This window comes from Trachemys scripta, chromosome 1, assembly GCF_013100865.1.
Source record: "Trachemys scripta elegans isolate TJP31775 chromosome 1, CAS_Tse_1.0, whole genome shotgun sequence".
Lineage (NCBI taxonomy): Eukaryota > Metazoa > Chordata > Testudines > Emydidae > Trachemys > Trachemys scripta.
Window position 1 is genome coordinate 166,752,845 of NC_048298.1, and position 20,362 is coordinate 166,773,206.

Here is a 20,362-nt window from a genome sequence, read left to right on the forward strand (position 1 = left end):
GAGTGGGCTCCATGATCCCAGTGCTATGGCATCTGGTCTGAAAAAAGGCGCGAAACTAGTAACTGACGGACGGAGGGAGGGGCGAGTGACGACATGGCGTACAGGTACAGGGAATTAAAATCAACAAAGGTGGCTGTGTATCAGGGAGAAACACAAACTGTCACACAGAATGGCCCCCCCAAAGATTGAACTTAAAACCCTGGGTTTAGCAGGCCGTTGATTTCACGGGGGGGGGGGAGGGGGGCGGGGAAGCAAATGAATACAGAACAAATCTATTTTTTACATCTTAAGCTGGCAGACGACAGTGCAGCATGACTGATAGCCCTCGGCATCTTCTTGGTGCTTGGCAGAAAATACTGGGCGCTTGGCAGAAAATATCATACTACGACTGATAGCCATCATCATCATTGGGAAGGCAGTACGATGACGACAGATACCAGTTGTAATATACCATCTTCTACCAAAAGGCAAGGGGCTGCTGCTGTGTAGCAATGCAGCCCCACGTCTGCCAGCACCCAGCTCGCCGATGAAGGCTACCAGTCATACTGCACCGTGTACTGCCAAAAGGCAATTAGCTGCTGCTGTGTAGCAATGCAGTACCACGTCTGCCGGCATCCAGCTGACATATGGTGACGGTGAGCTGAGCTGAGCCCATGCTTGGCGTGGTACGTTGTCTACACAGGTAATCTAGGTAAAAAAGCGCGAATCGATTGTCTGCCGTTGCTCTGATGGAGGGGGAGGGGCCTGACGACATGTACCCAGAACCCCCCGCAACACTGTTTTGCATCATTCAGGCATGGGGGTCTCAACCCAGAATTCCAGTGGGTGGCGGAGACTGCGGGAACTGTGGAATAGCTACCCATAGTGCAATGCTCCGGAAGTCAATGCTAGCCTTGGTACTGTGGACACGGTCCGCCGACTTAATGCACTTAGAGCATTTTATGTGGGGACACACAATCGGCTGTATACAACCGATTTCTATAAAACCGGCTTCTATAAATTCGACCTAATTTCTTAGTGTAGACATACCCTTAGGAGCCCAAGTCTCTCAGAAAGCAAATGGGACTTAGGCATTTTTGAAACATTTATTATTAGACTAGGGAAGGCACAGGTAAATCAGATAGGAGGGATGCCTTTGGTTGTTTCTTAGGAGGATGTTAAGAAGAACTGTTTGAAGGAATAAATTTTAAAAAGGAATATATAAAAGAGGAGGGGAAGAGAGGTTGCTAACACCCCTTTCAGCAATTACACCCCATCAACTTCTTCATTTCAACCCCTCTCTCGTTCTCAGGAGCTGCAGCATCCTTTTCATGACTCAGCCCTCTGGCCAGGTCACTATTGTGCTCTCCTCTTTTATAGGGTGACCAGGTGTCCGGTTTTCGACTGGAACACCCGGTTAAAAAGGGAACCTGGTGGCTCTGGTCAGCACCGCTGACTGGGCCGCTGTCAGGTTGGTGCCACTGAGCAGCAGGGCTGGCAGGCTTCCTGCTAGCCTCCGCGCTGTACGGCTCCCGGAAGCAGCCAGCATGTCCCCCCTCCGGCTCCTATGCATAGGGGCAGCCAGGGGGTGTTGCAGGCTGCCCCTGCCCCACGCACTGTCCCCCGCAGCTCCCATTGGCTGGGAACTGCAGCCAATGGGAGCTGCAGGGGTGGTGCCAGTGGATGGGGCAGCATGCACACCTGCATAGGAGCCAGAGAGGGACATGCTGCTGCTTCTGGGAGCTGCGGGGGCAGAGCCTGCGGATAGGGCAAGGGTGTTTGGTTTTGTGAGAGTAGAAAGTTGGCCACCCTACTCTTTTAGGAGGAGAGCATGGATGGGGAGGACTGTATCAAGGTTCTTGCTCTCTAGCAGTCTCAGGCAGTCTTCTGTTTCACTCCCTCACAGTGCCACTCCCATAGTAGCTGGCAGGGGAACCTGGACCTAACCTCTATTTCGGGTTCTGGCTCAAGGACCGTGGGTTGAATGCAGCGTTGCTCTATGCCTGCCCAAGGCTCAGGGGTGAGGTCATCCTCTTCCTGGTGGGGCCTGAGGTGGGTCTTAACCCCCTTTTGCCACAAAGCCCTGGCCAGGCCCAGAGTCAGGCCAGGGTAAGAGCCCCCAGGGAACTGGGCTACTGCAGGGAGTCCCAGATGCTCCATCTGCCCTGTACAGGGGACTGGGTGCCTGAGAGCAGCTCCTGGCCTATGTCCTCCCGTCCCCACCCCAGGCTCTAGTTAATTTTGAAACTCTTTTTCCATAACAATCCAGGCATTGACAAGGGTTTTAGGAATGGGGAAAATGAGGAACATTTGGATTGTGGTGATAGACTAAACGGAAAAAAGCAAACAAGATATAGATGAGTTAGCGGGGAGGACGGGGGAGAGAAACCAAAAAAATTACAACAAGATGAAAAACTGGAAGGATGCTGCAGTTGTCAATGGAGACAGGTGAGAATGGAAGTAGAGGGGAGGGATTAACAGCAAAAAGAACTTCAGTTTGTAACATATTATAGAATGAGTCAGGAAAAGAACAAGGATTTTACCCCATCTAGTAAGATCTTTATGATAACTTGAATGCTCTCTTTGTACCGGATTCCAATTTTCACATTTTGGGGTGAAACCACACGGTTTACTGAAGTACTTTCAAAAGCCCACTTGTACCTTTTGTAGAGCTGGCCAAAAATATTCTATCAGAAAATGCCAATGTGTTAAAACCAAAGCATTCCATGTGAATGTGTCAGTTACGATATTTCATTCTGAATACTTTGTTTTGATTTTGTTTTTTTGTGATGCTTGTAACATTCAACCTTGTCAAAAATGTTTCCATTTTTTGTTTTGAAATGGTTTTTCATTTAGAAAAATATTAATTTTAACATTACTTCTTTAGGTTATTACTTTGTTCTATTTTTATATTTTAGTCTTTAAAAACTGACTGAATCAAATCAAAATGAAGCATTTCAAATTTAGCAAAATGAAATGTTTTGAGTAGCCAAAACTTTTTTTTTCCACAAATTTCATTTAATGGAAAGTTTCACAATTAAATTTTTATTCCAATTTCGAAGGCATTTTTAAGTCAGATTTCCCATAGAACAGAAATTCCAAGTTTCAACCAGCTCTAAATATTTTAGCTTGTATTATTAAGTATACCCACTTGTATTTAAATATCAAAAAGGGGACTCCAAACAGAGAATGACAAGGCATTTTCTATCACATGATAATGAGAAATACAAGAGTTTTGTGAGCATGAGTACAAAACTGACCACCCAATTTAGGTTTCCAACCAATTTTCATTCTGCTCCAAATTGGGGGATGAAGGAATTAGCACATTAAAAGTCTTATACAAGAAATCCATTGCAGCAAATCTCATTTCCTAGAATGTGAAGTGGTCCATAATCAATTTCTGCCATATTAACTTGTGAAAATAAAGAACATCAAAACAAGCAACATATAAAAGATTTAAAATCTTTGTTTTATGCTTAACCTCTAAGTTTTACAAACAAATTTAAAGGAATCAAAGCTAGCATATTATGAAGCATAAAACTACCTCTGCTACGAACCATAAATTATGTATGGAGAATGCATATTTACTAGTGCTGCTAATAATGCAGAACATCTCTGAATGAGCACTGACTGCTGAATACCTCATGTTCTTTTATGATGAATTATGCAGCAGGTTCCAATACCAGAACTGTGCTAAGGTGCTAGAGTTCATGTTCATGAGTGCTTGTGAGTCATTCAGGAAACAGCAGACAAATACTGCCTTTTCTTTTGTACACACGGATCCAACATTTTAAGAATTGCCATCAACATACAAATGGATAAATTGAAGAGTGCCTGCTCAGATAAAATTGTTTTCCCTCTCATGTCTTTCAAGGACACAGCTGAGTAAAATTTCAAATAACGATATAAGAGTTATGCATCCAAATCCCATTAACAATAATGGAATTGTGAACGTAACAACTGGCATACCAATTTGAATATTTCCTCCATCATGAATATTTAATTTTCAGAAAGGGATCTTGTTCCTTAAGAACAATGAGAATTATGACCAGTTTGTTTCTCTTGAAAACTTAAAGATTCACAACATTTTAAAATACAAAACAGTGCTTTATGAATTGATGAACTAAGTGGTTTGAACCGAGACAGGATCCTTCCGCTTATGGGGCTTTGTTTCGCTACATAGAATTAGAAATAAAACAGAAGAAAAAATGTTTGCTTTCCCATCCAAATGGCCGCAATTTTCATTTCTCACACACACACACACACACACACAGAGTTAGGTGAGATCATGTTTCCAGAAGCCACTAGAGTTTATGATTATTTGCCTTTGCTTATAAAAAATGTGACCCTAAAGACACTCATGTGACATAGGACTCAACATTATTTGGAAGAGTTTTGGTGTTCTGTTTTTCAGTATCTCCAGAATAACTTCAATCCCTTTCATTTTTGCTCGGTGTTGTGTCCCTCTTCACTCCTGCTTCCTTTCCTGAGCCCAAGGAGTAATTTCCATATCCAACGACTATGCCATTTACATCTCCCTCAAATAGTGTGCGGATTTCCAACTCTTGATTAAATCTGCACAGCCACTGATCCCTCTTGATTCCCAACTTCAGTAGTATGTTGGAAAACAGTGGCATGTCACATGGGACGCAAAGGCCTAGAAAAAGGCAGGGCATGGCATGGCTCACTTTGCTCAAGATCTGGACGCAAAGTGGGGAAGAAGGGTTTCTCACTGCTAGATGCAACTGGTCCAGATCTTGAGCAAAGCAAGCCTTGCCATGCCCTGCCTTTTCTAGGCCTTTGCTTCCCATGTGACATGCCACTGTTTTCCAACATAATACTGAGGTTGGAAATCAAGAGGAGCCCTGGATTATGTATCCAAGATCTGGACCAGTTGCATCTAGCCGTGAGAAACCCTTCTTCCCCATTTACCATAGTACCCTTCCAAGTAATCCCTGAAAAACTCTGTACATTAGCTAGTGTGCACATGATTAATCTTAATCCTAAAAATTAAGGGACAAATTTCCAGCATGAAGAAGAACTTGGAATTTGTTTTCTAGAAGATTTTGATATACCTACTGACACTGTTAGGACTCCAAGGAGTAAAGATCAGGGAATTTTGGTGAATAGCTGCATCAAAAAGAGACAAAGGGATTAAATAAAAAAAAGTCTACTTTACTGTGATACCTAAAATGCCAATAGCTGCATAGGAGGGCTCCTTTTATTCTCAAGTCATCATACTGTAGACACTCCTGAATCCCACTGTAGGTACATCCACATTGCATGATTCTTTCGGCAGCGTGTAGAGTACATATGCGCTTAGCCCCCCGAATCCTCATACACACACCACAGGTATTAACAGTGTAGCTGGTGCGGCATGACTTAGGTGAGTAGAGTAAAGATATGCCTGAATGAGGTGGGTATGTACCTGAGTACATCCCCTACACAACTATTTGCCCAAGCAATGCCACACTGGCTACACTATTATTTTCAGCAGTGTAGTGTCCCACTGCGTCCCCACCTCTGGAACAGTGGTGCAACCAGAAATCATTTCTTGCCAGTACACTGCACTCATGGGAGGGACATAAAGGGGGGGGGGGGAGAACACATGACTCCTCTCCACCCTGCCCCCAGTCCAGGGCCACCACACTCTCCCTGTTCCCTCCCCATGCTCCACAGCCATCTCACGTTACCTAGGGCAGCTCTGTCCTCCTGCAGCTGTGCCGGAGACTTCTGCTGTACAGACCCAAGGCAGGAAGACTCAGGAGATGCAACTGCATGGAAGGGCTGGGGGTGGAAGAGCCACGCCGGAAGACCTGCTGGCATGGGGTGGCCTTCTACTCCTTTCACCACTGCTGTTGCAGGAGATCAGGGCTCTCCAGAACCACAGTGGCAAAAGGAGCAGAAGAACGTGCGGCCACCAGGCAGCTCCACACCAGCAGCTTCTCCTCCTGTGCGGCTGCTGTACCACCCTCAGCCCCACTCCCCAAGCCCTGTCCTCTAGGGGGCTGCTGTACAGACCCCAGGCAGGAGCACTCAGGAGATGCAGCTGTATGGAGGGGCTGGGTGGGCTCCTCGTCTATCTCTCCCGTACGCTGTACCAGCTATAAGTATCTTACTGGTACAGTGTACTGGACCATACCACCGTACTTGCACCACTGCTCTGGAACCTTTCCCTGCTCCAGGAAGAGACTCTGCCAGCAGCCTCTCCCCTGGCATGGGGAGAACAGCACAGAACGACTCAGCCAGCAGCCTGCCATAAGGAAAGACTCCAGCAGCAGGGAAAAGCTCCACCAAGGGGGTTCCCTGCTACCTCCCCCTGACCAACCCCGAAGCCTGTCCTTTCTATAGTGAAAAGATCTAAATGCGGGAGCTGCTGAAGCCTTTCCATGCTGCTGGTGTCTTTCACTGATTCACGTACCACTGTATGGGCACGGTTCTGTCAAACCCCAATGGCCCCATCCCTCAGGGAGTCCCCGGGGAAGGCAGATCAGCATTGTATGTGGCTAAAGCTGTTGCAAGCATCGCAAAGCATTTTGGGGAGGGTCAAAGGTGTGCGAGTGGGGAATGGAAGATTCCTTTGCAGGAGTACAAGAATCCAAGAGCGGGAGGGGGGAAGAAAAAAGCAGAGAATGGGTTAACTCAGCACTTTAGCTAGCTCCGTGTGAAGATAAGGCCCAAGGTCATGCGCTCAATGAGAAATCTACAGACGAAAACTCAGTTTTCAGCCAACCATGAAAAAATACACTGAGATGCAGAGCTGCAAAGATAGCTGTGAGAACAGTGAAAGCGAATGAGACGGCGACAGCGAAGACCAACAGAAGGGAAAACAAAGTCTCCAAAGCAGGGATGTTTTGGAAAACCGAGGAAGCCATGGAAGGCTGGTTTGAAGTGGTACAGAGAGCATGGGGAACAAAGGTCCTTGAAGGAGACGCCCCCCCCCCCCCCCCAAAAGCAACCCAGGACTTAAAACCCTTCTGACAGCTGAAGCAATTCGGAGATTACAGCAGATTCCCTGGACGACCTGGGCCCAGGGCAAGAACTCCCGTCCACCTCTCCCCCTCTTCTTCTTACGTTACACCCAGGCTTGGCCAGCTTTGGGTAGTGCGTGTGTGAGTATAGAAGTGGGTTAGAGCTTGGGGCTCTAATGTTTTCTTTCTTCCCCGAGTGACTTGGGAGCATTCCCAGCACTCTCTGCTGTATTTTATTATTTTATTAATAAAGCTTTAAAATTTAGCCCCTTGGTGTGACTCGTCATCTCCTCCGCAAAAGATCCTATGGCCACAGCCTGATCAACTGTGGTTCTGGGTGGACTGGTATTGAAAATCTGTCACAGTTTGCTTTTCACTATGGCGTGTAGCTGCACATACATTACACACCATTTTTTTTAATTTATTCAAAATGGCTTTTCAATTCAAAATGTACTTCCATTTTATTTAAAAAAAAAAATGGAATTTCCTTAGGCAAACTGATGCAAGCAAGTTCTTAGGTATAAGAGCACCAAGAATATTAAACTGGTGAAGATACACCTAGATCCTGTACTCTCTGAAATGGTTAGTGATACAAATAGGGGGCATCCACTAACCCTGAGCCTGTAGGGAGGAGTTAACACAATGAAAGTGAGTATTCTGCCTAGACTCTACACAGCAGGCTTCTTGGAATATAGAAAAGTCCTGTCTTATTTTAAGAAATTTTAACAGCATTATGAAAGCCTTCCTGTGGTGCACAGATCAACATCCACAGCTATCATTTAAAGAATTCCCCTCCCTACTTGTCTATAGGGACTGGAAGTGTTTAAGCACCTAGACCTATAAAATTACTATTATGCTTGTATCATGCCACAGACGTCAGACTCATTCCAGCATGCTAACACCATTAGATCTACATGGGTGAAAACTAAACATTAATGTGTCTGAATTCCCTAGCACATTGGCTCTCAACCCCTCCAGACTACTGTACCCCTTTCAGGAGTCTGATTTGTCACGTTTTATCTCACTGAAAAACTAGTTGCTTACAAAATCAGACATAATAAAAAACACAAAAAAGTGTCACAGAACACTATTACTGAAAAATTGCTTACTTTCTCATTGTTAACATATGAATATAAAATAAATCAATTACAATATTTATATTCCACTTATATTTCAGAGTACCTGAAGCCTGAGCCCCCACATCTGGAGTTGAAGCATGAAAGTCAGCTTTGAAGGGCCCTAAGCAATTGCCCTGCTTGCCATCCCCAAACGCCAGCCTTTGCGACCCCGCCCCCTAAAACCCATCCCACAACTGTTGAGAAACACTGAACAAGGCAAATATCTAGATGAGTTGATGTACCCTCTGGAAGACACATACCCCTGGTGGAGAACCACTGCCCTAGGAGGTCTCTTGGGCTCCTCTTTTTGTCCGATGAAGAAAAATAAGGTGCCTACAGTGGTAGCTTTACAGAGGGTCTGGTAGCTTTACAAAGCTTTACAAAATTGGTAGCTAACAGGTACCAATTTCATCCACACGGTCTTGGAAAAGCATCTATATGGGGCAATCCAGACATGCAAATTGTGAACAAACCTATAATTTGGAAGATCTGGCTGAGCAGGAGCATCATATGGATTTCTCAATTAGTTAATGAGGAGAGCTTTTTTCCTTCTGTAACACAAAAGCATTGCTAAGACCTGCCCCCCTCAGTGGAGTGGTGTACTTTCAATGAATACACTTGCTATCTATCAATTTGGTCCAGATGCCCTCGAACTGACAAAAGCCACCAGAACTATTGAGAACTTTTGAAATTGTTTCATAAACTCCGCAGGCCCATGCCTACTACATGGGCTTTGTTAATAAACAGGAGTTCCATTAGCTTAGGGTTCTTTCTGAAAGTGTGGGAAGGAGATTTGTGGCAGCTCTCAAAAGAATCCCAATGGCAGAAAATATTATGTAATGTTAAAACTGCCTCTGTGGATCTCAGGCAATGCTCAAAACAACAGAAGGTTGTATTCAAAATGTATTGGACTTTGCAGCAGTTGCACAAGACAAAAGCCTTGTCCTCTGGCCTTTGTAGAGAAATATGGACCCTGACATATATGCTATGAGAATGTCCAACAGTCAGGCAACTGTGAAAAGAGGTGGACATTAGAGTTAAAATGGTGCTTGACTTCAACAGCCAAACCTCTGCTGAAAGTTATCATCATAGGAGACTTTCCTATTAAAATGGGTTTAACTCTGCCACAAAGACTTTTATTCTTGAGGGTTCCAATGATCACCAAGTGAATTATTTTACAAAAATGGAAGGATAGTTTATGCCCAGGGTAGATGAATGACTGTCGGATCTGATTGAGTTAGCAGACAAAGAAAGAATAGCTTATCACCATAAAGATCAGGTATATTAACGCAAAGATATTTAGACCAGCTTCTAGATACATTTGGATAAAATATACTGAGATTGGAAGAGATCTGCCATTCTTTGAGCACTCAAACTCTCTTCCTTTTCTGTCCCCTCCCTCTTCATGTACATGTACTATTATATTACAGTAACCTCCACCCTAATGTGTTGAGTAGTATTGTCTGGTTTCACAGCTTTGACAAGTTGTAAAATTGCATTATTCTATTGCAAATGCAATGAAGTACTCAGGAGCACAACAAGAGGTTAGTCATGTGTGTACTGGTCATTGTTTGTTTCTCTAGGAAAAGCAATAAAAATTTAAAATAGTAATAAGAGTAAAATTTTAAACAAGCTTGCAAATGAAACAGTTTAGTTTGGGACTGAATGATGTCTCATAGAATCATAGAACTGGAAGGGACCTTGAGAGGTCATCTAGTCCAGTCCCTTGCACTTAAGGCAGGACTAAGTGTTATCTGGACCATCCCTGACAGGTGTTTGTCCAACCTGCTCTTAAAAATCCCCAATGATGAAGATTCCACCACCTCCCTAGGCAATTTATTCCAGTGCTTAATCACTCTGATAGTTAGGAAATTTTTCCTAATGTCCAACCTAAACTGCCCTTGCTGCAATTTAAGCCCATTGCTTCTTGCCCTATCCTCAGACGTTAAGAACAACAGGTTTTTTCCCCCTCCTCCTTGTAACAACCTTTTATGTACTTGAAAACTGTTATGTTCCCTCTCAGTCTTCTCTTCTCCAGATTAAACAAACCCAATTTTTTCAATCTTCCCTCATAGGTCATGTTTTCTAGACCTTTTTTTATTTTTATTGCTCTTTTCTGGACTTTCTCCAATTTGTCCACATCTTTCCTGAAATGTGGCGCCCAGATCTGGATACACTACTCCAGTTGAGGCCTAATCAGCGCAGAGTGGAGCAGAAGAATTACTTCTCATGTCTTTACAATACTCCTGCTAATACATCCCAGAATTATGTTTACTTTTCTTTTTTTGCAACATTACACTGTTGACTCATATTTAGCTTGTGATCCACTATGACCCCCGGATCCCTTTCCGCAGTACTCCTTCCTAGGCACTCATTTCCCATTTTGTATGTATGCAACTGTTCCTTTTTTTTCCATTCAATATACTTTTTTTTAATGTTGGTATTGATTATATGCAGTGTTCCAAGTTATCACATTACATACAGAGAAACAGAAGTGATATCAAGTTGAGCATAAAGCCTCACTCAACTTGGCCAATAACTTTCTTATGCTCTCTGTGGGCTACCTGAGCCCCAGATCACAGTATCAGAGGGAATGAGCCAGAGCTGGGAATAGTCTTAACTCCACCTCTCAAATGCATTACACAGCACAGCTTTGCTTGTGCATACAGGTAAGTAATCTGAGCCAAGTAAAAAGCTGGCACAGTTAACATCCCCCACAGAGGAAGGGCTGAATCATGGTGACTTGCCGAGTCACAATTCAATCCCTAGTCTGCTCTTAGGGCCGTGCAAGGACACACAGCCCTTTGAGCCCATGATCTGCTACTAAAGTACACTATAATTCAAAAATAATCACCCTTCCCAACTTGTTTCTCTGTTACCTTTCACTTGCTAGCTAAAAAAAAAAAATAAAAAATACTTGTACCATATCAACTTACAAAAATGATATAATGCATTTTTCTCTCTTCAACTTTAGTGTCTCACTGTGTACATATGCTCTCTCACATACACTGAAAAAAAATGCAAACAAAGAAACAAAACCCAAGGCATCTGAATTGGTTATTGGACAGACTCCCGTGAACAGTATCAGATTCTCACTTGCCCTTTTCTTTTAGGCCAGCCTGTCACGTTACACCCACATATTATAGAAGAAATAATTCATTTTACAAAGATGTTCACAGGTCACAGGCTGAAGTCCACAGACCAAACAGACAATAGTAGAATCCTATTTCTTCAAGTGCCCATTCTTCTTTTCTCTTACTAGTCATCTCTCTCAAACACACACTTCTACTTCAAGCAAAAATCTCACTTACATTCTTTTCCATCTAGAAGTACAGACATTTAGTGGAAACATTATTCAAGATAGCCTGGCTGCATCTACCATTATATCATTACAAAAAAACACACCACATAGAACACTTCGTTTGTAGTTTCCTAGCTTCGTTTGTCCCCTGGCACCCATTCTTTTGTACTAAAAGTAACAAAAATGAGAATCAAATGCACAGAATGTCTCAGACAGTAAAACGATTATTTTAAATGTAGACTCAGCAGACAAGTGATGTAGGGAAAGTTCAGTTCTCTTCAGAATAGCAAAGAGATAAAGTGAGAGGATTACAAAAAATATAGAATGATTTTGCATGTTCGTCTTGGAAAATAAAGGGGATATAGATTTTTTCCCCTAGGGACAGAACATGAGAAATTAGAAGGTAAGCAGCAAACTAGAAGAATTATAGAATGTTAAAGGCAATTGGGAAAGAGGCCAGACACAAAGTCAGACAAGACTTTTCTAACAAAACTAGGGATAACCTGGTGAAGATTCAACAGGTATTACATAAATTCATTTAGTACAAGAGATCCACAAGGACAAGAAAGTGACCAAAATAATAGTACAAGTTACACTAGAAGTGCTTGACCTACGTGCAGATTTCTTAAGAAAAAGCACACAGTATACATCTTAGAACTAGCATATAAAGCCATTTACTGCATGATGTGGCAATTGCAGTGGTGCCTAATAAAATATAACTTCATAAAGGATTTTTAAAATCCATCTGTTGCAATACATAGAAGATAAATCAATGGAATCACTAAGCAGATGTTCAACAGTGTTTGGGAGTGCTAGAGAAGGAGTACAAAAGAATTTGCAAGAATCTAGTATGGGGAACTGGCCAAGCCCAAGCATTTAGTGACATATACCCAAATGTATGCATTCAGGCTAATAAAACATGTATTCTTCCTAATAAACATGCTGTAGCATCCTTCACTATCAGATGCTGGGTGACAGATGGATACATTTATTAGATGTGCAGGAAGCACCTCAGAGGAAGCTTAAAACAGCCGCAGCTTTTATAGACTTGTCATCAGCCTATGACACCGTCTGGCACAAGAGCCTACTGCTGAAGCTATCCAACCCCTTCAATGCAACCAGGCATTTCAACTCATTAGGTCAATGCTTTCAGACAGAATGTTCCATGTCTAACTCTGAATTCAGTTTAGCAAAAAGCAGAATCTGCACAATGGCCTCCCACAGGGATCAGTACTAGCACCATCCCTTCTTAGCTTATATGTAAGATGTGACCAAAATGATATGCCACAAATTAATTTATACAATCTGGCACTAGTAACACAGACAATGACACTCAAGGAAGCAGAAAACACCCTTCACGATGATCTGAAGAGGATGGAAAACTACTGTCATTACTGGCGGTTCAAACTCAAGCCATCAAAAACAGTGTCCTCGGTTTTCCATTTCCGCAATTCTAAAGATAAGACAATGACGAGCGTAAACTTTTGCGGCAAGGCAATCTCCCACAATCCTAAATCCTGCTACCTAGGAGTCCCCCTTGATTGCAGCTTTACTCATCAACACCTGAAGCAGGTGAGCCATAAAACAAAGAGTCACATCAATATAATCCAAAAGCTAGCAAGTTCCAGCTTGGGTCGTGATGCTCACATACTGCAAATAGCAACTCTGGCTTTACTTTATTCCACAGCTGAGTACTGTTTACCTGTTTAGGGAAGAAGCACACAGACAGACCTCATTGAGATCCAGCTAAATGCAGCTATGAGACTTGTAACCAACACCCTTATGGCTCTCAAACATCCTTCCCTCAGCCATCTCTTGGCTATGGTATGTTGCAAGAGTACAAGCTCCTGATCCATGACAGCCTTATTCACCCACCTCACACTTGCCTTAAAGTCCCACTAAAGACAGTGGACAAACATCAACCATATTAAGACATTACATGGAATGCACCTGGTGCGCAAGTGGAGAATCAAGAATTCACTGCAGTGCAAATGCAGAGACCTGTGAACCATTGAACACCTTGTGAACAAGGTGCCCCATCTTTTCATTTCCAGGAGGTATAGCCAAGGCACACGCTGCATCTCCTGAAGCCCTCAAATGGATTTCAAACCTGTCTATTAATTTGTAAAATTTTTGCTATTTCCATCTGAAAGAAGAAGGCCTCAGAATTAGCTATGTAGTATGCACTTGAATCAGCATTTGTTCCAACTTCTTGAAATATTAATTCACCCCCAAACAGTATGGTTGGCCATTTTTTCAAAAAATCCTTAAAAAAAAAATTACATTCCACCTCCCTTATAGAATTTTCTGCTACATCTTGGCATAGGGCTGAAAGAAAATGAAGTCTTAATATTAAAAATATTTCACCTGTCATACAGAGTAAAAATTCCAGACTTGGCAACAAAAAAAAAAGATGTATTTAATTCAATCGTTATCGATAACAACTCATCATTATCCTTCAGCAAGCTTAAAAAGAGAGTTAAGTGAATAGTACCTGGCTTAGCTATACAATTCCATCACTACATTTATTTCAGATATTTAAATCAGAACTTGTGTTCAGACAATGTCATAGAAATCCTCTGACTTATACAGAGGGTCCAAGTGTGCGAGGTGACACACACCCTAAGTTTTGAGAGGGGAGTGCAAAAAAATGCAGGCCTGGCCCTGAATTAGGGAAGCCATGTTTTTGTTTTTTGGGTTTTTTTTAAGAAAAGCATCATAGTAACTGAAGTCCTGCACGCACTTAAACTTAGAAGGTGCTTAAATTTTAAGCACACAAGTTGTCACACTGACTTGAGCAGGACTATTTATGTGATTAATTTTATGCACATATGTAAATGTTTGCAGGACCACAACATAGCAGTATGACTCAAATGGACCCAATGTTTCACTTGTGTGTTTAATAAAACTGTAGAACTCTCTGTTGCCTAACACCTGTATATACATATGGTGAACAGAACAATTCTAATATATTTGAAGGAACTAAAGGTTCTCTCTGTAGGCCAAGACATCTAAAATGATATAAAGTTCACATATAGAAATTATCGGATTGAAAACTTAATTCTACTCTTTTCATGGGGATATAGTTTATGTTGTTGTATTATTAGGGGATATATCTATACCATACATAACACTTTTCTATTGTATAGGACTTTATATCAGGTAGTCTCAAGTATTTTACAAACTTTAATTATTTAAACTTTCCTCATCCCTCTGAGGTAGGGAAGTATTATTATTCCAATTTTACCCACTGGGAAACTAAGTCAGAGAAGTTAAAACTAAATTTACCAAACTAACACAGGAAGGCTTTGGCACAACTGGGAAGAGAATCCAGCCCTCCTGAGTTTCATTCCTATGTTTACCCACAAATCCATCCTTGCCCTCATTAATAAATGTATTCAATTGTTTTTAACACGGTTACTTGTATCCTGGTATTACAGTAGCTTATACAATGAATTTATTGAAAAGGTTGAAGGGTTTATGGATCTAAAAGACTGACAACATTACAATTTTCTTTGGAATCACCAAAGTAAGCACTGAAATGCAATGCAAACGTGATAGGATTTACAAAAGAAATTGGAAACGTTAAAACAGATTTTTTGCCATGTAGGCAAGGGGCTAGAATGGGCTAAAGTGTTATACTCTAAATAGACAATCATAAATTTGTGACCTTTCTGAAAAATATAACAAGCTCCAGTTAAGATTTATAAGTTGAATGCAGAAATCTCTGATATGCCATCTAATTTTCAGGAACTCCCATTGGGAGGAACTTTTTGCTCTTCACAGAGGCACTTATGGAAGTGCAATTTGCTATTAGAAAGTGAAGAGATGTTAGTAAAGTACACAGGAAGCATAATCAGTTAAAAAATTAGAAAAAAAATTAGGTCAAAACAAGGCAGGCACAAGAGTACAGTAATAGGAGCAGGAGGGTGGGAGAGAATCAATCCTGTAGGATATTGCCCAGTATATTACTCAGGTAAGGAGATGAATCACACGAAGAAAATAAATAGCAGCAGCATCTCAAAGTCAGAGACAGGCAAATAGGCTGTCTTGGCTGGGGTAGGTAGGAAGCAGCCTATAGCATCATACTACAACAGTTGAGATCAGAGGCATTTAAGGGTAAGCTTTCTCTATACAAATGAGAAGGCAGGGTTGGCAGAGCACTCCCTGTGTGCAGTACCTGACTTTGGAACTCGCTTCACACTTGATCTACCAGACAGGACCGGCTCTAGGCACCGCATGCTTGGGGCGGCCCTTTTCAAGGGGCAGCATTCCGGCCCTTTGCAGGCAGCACTTTTCAAGGGGCAGCACTCTGGCGTTTATTTATTTATTTTGCTTGGGGCAGCAAAAAACCTGAAGCTGGCCCTGCTACCAGAGCCCAGATTTTGTAACTTTTCAGACATGGTGTATAGCCCATCTTTTCTGTGGGCTTTTGAGGAGAGAGTGCGCTGAAGCCTGAAGGAATATTATGCTTGCTGGGGAGAGATTTTTATTTTGTTACTGTTGCTGGGGCATATTCATTGTTGAAGTGCGAAGTCTATTCCAATATTTATTATGAAAATTAAATGATATAAGCATATTAGAGCATGGATAAAAGCCTGTTCATCTTTTATAAATATTATTATCTGAAGATAATGTAGTGATGTTAACTCATTAGTTAATGCAGAGAGGTACATAGTGGGGTCCCCCCAAGGCTCTTTGTTGGGACCTGCATTGCTCAACATATTCATTAATGATCTGGAAAAAGGGTGAACAGTGAGTTGGTAACATCTGCAGACAATACAAAATTATTCAAAATAGAAGCCAGCTTTGGACTTAACTAACAGTTACAAAGCAGGAAGTAATACATATTGGAAAAAAAATAATTCCACCTATACATACAAAATGACAGGGTCAAAATTAGACATTTCTGCTCAAGAAACATCTTGGATGCATCAGGGATAGTTCCCTGAAAACATCTGCTGAAACTGCAGCAGAAGTCAAAAGTTGTTAGGAAAGGGATAGATAGACCATAATGTCACTATATAAATCCACACCTTGAATATGGTGTATAGATTTGGTTACCCTCCAGCTCAAAAAATATATATATTAGAATTGGAAGAGGTGCAGAGAAGGGCAACAAAAATGATTAGGGGAATGGAACAGCTTCTTTGAGGAGACATTAAAAAGACTGGGACTCTTCAGTTTAGAAGAAGAGATAATTAAGGGATATATGATATGATAAAAGCACTATAAAAATCATGAATAGTGTGGAGAAAGTGAATAATGAGGTGCTTACCTCTTCACTTAACACAAGAACTAGGGGGTCACATGATGAAATTTATAGGCAGTAGGTTTAAAAACTAACACAGAGAAAACCTGTGGAACTCATTGCCATGGGATGTTGTGAAGACCAAAATCATAACTGGATTCAAAAAATAATTAGATAAATTCATGGAGGATAGCTCCATAAATGGCTATTAGCCAACATGGTCAGGGAAGCAACCCCATGCTTCTGGTATCCCTGAGCCTCCAACTGCCAGAAGCTGGGACTGGATTACAGGAAATAGATCACTTGAAATTGCCCTCTTCTGTTTATTCCCTCTGAAACATATGGCACTGGACATTGTCAGAAACAGGATATGGAGCTAGATAGACTATTGGTCTGACACAGTATGACTGTTTTTACATAGTTCTATGCATTTGTAAATGCCAAAAAAAAAAAAAAAAAAAAAAAAAAAAACATAAAACCCAATGTGAAGAAATGCAGGGCTAGAAATTCTGCCATCTCTTTTAGAGCAGCTTTTAAGGGAAATAAAACCTGATGTACTTATATTTTCAGAGAACATTTGACAAATTTAAATAATTAATTCTTAAGTCAAGAAAACAGATGAAAAGAGACTCAGTAGGCTGAAAACTGCCATTAGGAAGGCATAAAGAGATCAGCAGTAGCTGGAACCTTTTCAAGATAGAAAGAGGTCAGTGGGGTACTCTGGGAACAAAGAGGAGACTTTAGTGGCTTTATTATTTATATAAACCACCTAGAAGGTGGTACTGAAAACAAAGTTTCTAGCTTTGCTGCAATTGGTACACAGAAAAAAAAAATAAGAGGTTACTAAACCAAAATACAGTAAATCATTTAAGTAGTCCTCCTAATAGGAAATCTGAAGCCCTGAGTGTGGATAAATGTACAAATCATAATTATTAGAGGAAACACATGGAGAAATAATATCTGTCAAATCAAAAGGCATTATAACATTCTCAGCAGCAGTAAAGGAAATATAATGCAAGACCTATGGGAGGTCAATTGGATATATTGTAGAATGGTGGATATTTTGTAGGGCAGTAACATAAAATCCTAGAGCTAAATTCTATCTTCAGTTACATTCATACTAAGTCAACACAAGCCAGAATTTGATAAAGTGACTAGAAATTTCTAATGGCAGCATACAAAACTCACCACAAACATTTTTTTTAAAATTTCATTAGTTCAGGTTCTGAACTAGACTCATATGAAGAGACTCCCGAAAAAAGATCTTTTGAGATTTCCTGTTTTCCTTAGGTACAGCTATTAGAGAATGACATGTCCTGACATAATTCCATCACCAAAGATCAGGAACACAATTTACTCTTTTGTTTTTGCATACAGATAATATCTTACAGTTACTTTAAAAATAGACTGCTAAATAGGGTTGCCAGGTGTCCTGTTTTTGACCACTGACTGGGCCATTAAAAGTTCGGTTGATGGTGCAGCAGGGCTAAGGTAGGCTCCCTGCCTGTGCTGGCTCTGCGCGGCTCCAGGAAGCAGCGACATGTCCCATCCCAGCCCCTATGCATAGGGAGAGCAAGGGGCTCTGCACGCTACCCCCGCCCCAAGTGGCCAACTGTTGCCAATGGGAGCTACAAGGGCAGCACCTACAGACATGGCAGTGCACAGAGCTGCCTGGCCACGCCTCCACGTAAGAGACTGAGGGGGACATGCCGCTGCTTCTGGGAGCTGCTTGAGGTAAGCACCACCAGGAGCCTGCACCCCTGACCCCAACCTGTGCCCCAACCCCCTCCCCAGCCCTGATCCCCCTCCCACCCTCCAAACCCCTCGGTCCCAGCCTAGAGTCCCCTCCCGCACTCCAAACCCCTCAACCCCATCCCGGAGCCCACTCCCACACCCCAAATCCCTCATCCACGGCCCCACCCCGGAGCCCTCCCCCATCCCATGCCACAACTCCCTGCTCCAGTCCTGATCCCCCTCCTGCATTCTGAAAACCTCATCCCCAACCCAGAGCCCCCTCCTGCACCACAAATCCCTCATCTCCAGCCCCACCCCAGGGCCCACACCCCAGACAGAGCCCTCAATCCTCCTGCACCCCAACCTCCTGCCCCAGAGAGAAGCCCCCTCCTGCACCCCTCATTTCTGGCCCCACCCTGGAAACTGCACCCCCAGCCCAGAGCCCATACACCCTCCCACACCCCAACCCCCTGCCTCAGCCCAGAACCCCCTCCCATACTCCGAATCCCTCACCCCAGAGCCTGCACCCCCACCAGAGCCCTCACCCCCTCCTGCATCCCAACCACCTGAGCCAGCCCAGTGAAAATGAGCAAGTCAGGGTGGGGAGAGTGAGCAACAGAGGGAGGGGGGGATGGAGTGAGTGGGGGGGTGGGACATCGAAATAGGAGCGGGGTAGGAGTGTTTGGTTTTGTGAGAGTACAAAGTTGGCAACCCTACTGCTAAAGCCCTTTCCTAAATGTTTAGCTATAGTAAACAGACAAAATGAAACTTTCAGTTCTTCTACTTTAAAGGGAGAGGTAATGTAAATATATCTGGATTGTGCTAATTAGTTCTTTTTGAGGTGAAATTCACGTCACCAGCATAAAATCCAAATAATTGAGTGATTCATAGTCAACCATATGGGGACACAAGGAAGGTTAAATCCAACATCATCAATTGAGAGTTAGGAGCATGGGGCAGCAGCACTTCCTACAGAATCTGCTACTCCAGCCACTTTGTGCCACTTAAACAGCATGTTGGGGCCATGTAAACAATCTCATGACCCTTCTCCTTGACCCTCTCCATGTAGGTCATTTTTTGGGGGGGGAGGGCGCATGTGTGCAGATCACAGGGATTGTCTACATGCAGTGGTGTATTATCGCCTAGGCCAACAAGGCCTAGGCCGGCAAATTTGTGGGTGCAGCAAATTTGGTCGCTCCCTCCCCGGCCCTGCCCCAACTCCACCCCTTCCCCAAATCCCCGGCCCGGCCGCGCTTCCCTCCTTCCACCTCCCTCCCAGGCTTGCTGCGCGAAAGTGCTGGGAGGGAGAAAGGAGAAGCAAGTAGCGGCACGCTCAGAGGTGGAGCGGAGGTGAGCTGGGGCTGGCGGGCGTGGGGAGTAACCCTTGTGGGAGGGGGGGGAAGGGAACTGCTCCCCGCCCCAGCTCACCTCAGCTCCACCACCGCCATCCCCCCAAGCACACCGCAACTCCCCTTCTTCCCAAGGCTTGCTGCGGGGGAGCAGAGGTGAGTTGGCATGGGGGGGGGGGAGGAGGAGGGCGGCGGCAAGTTTTTTCAGGGCCTAGGGGCGGCAAATTTGTTAATCCACCACTGTCAACATGGAGACTTAGTACCCAGCAAGCCAGGGTGAAAATATACAGCGAACTAGCCTGCCCTGCAGTAAGTGACTGCATGAACCTTGCCACACATCAAAGTTCTATAATGTACTTTGATGTAGTACTATTTAAAGAGCAGTATGTCAAAGCACACTATGGAACTTTTACTGCATGGCTACAGGATCCACATAACCAGTTAGAGTGCTGGACATTTGCACCCTGGCTTGCTGCACACTAGGTCTTTGCATAGACAAGCCCCTAGTGTGGCCTTTAGAGGGAGCAGAAACCCCTCCTGCAGCCAACTCTGCTCATGGCCTTCCTAACTCCGGATCCCTGGTATGCAAACCCAAGGTGTGACTGAAATGTCTGAAGGACTTTGCAGTAGTTCTCAGCTCCTGGGTGAATTTCATTCAT

The 20,362-nt window shown here is 43.2% G+C and overlaps 1 protein-coding gene across 3 annotated transcripts in view; it reads right to left on the minus strand.

The window, feature by feature from the left end:
- The window catches only part of CADM2 (cell adhesion molecule 2), a 1,010,468-nt gene that overhangs the window by 279,693 nt on the left and 710,413 nt on the right, over positions 1 to 20,362 (minus strand). The gene's annotated exons all lie outside the window — the stretch shown is intronic.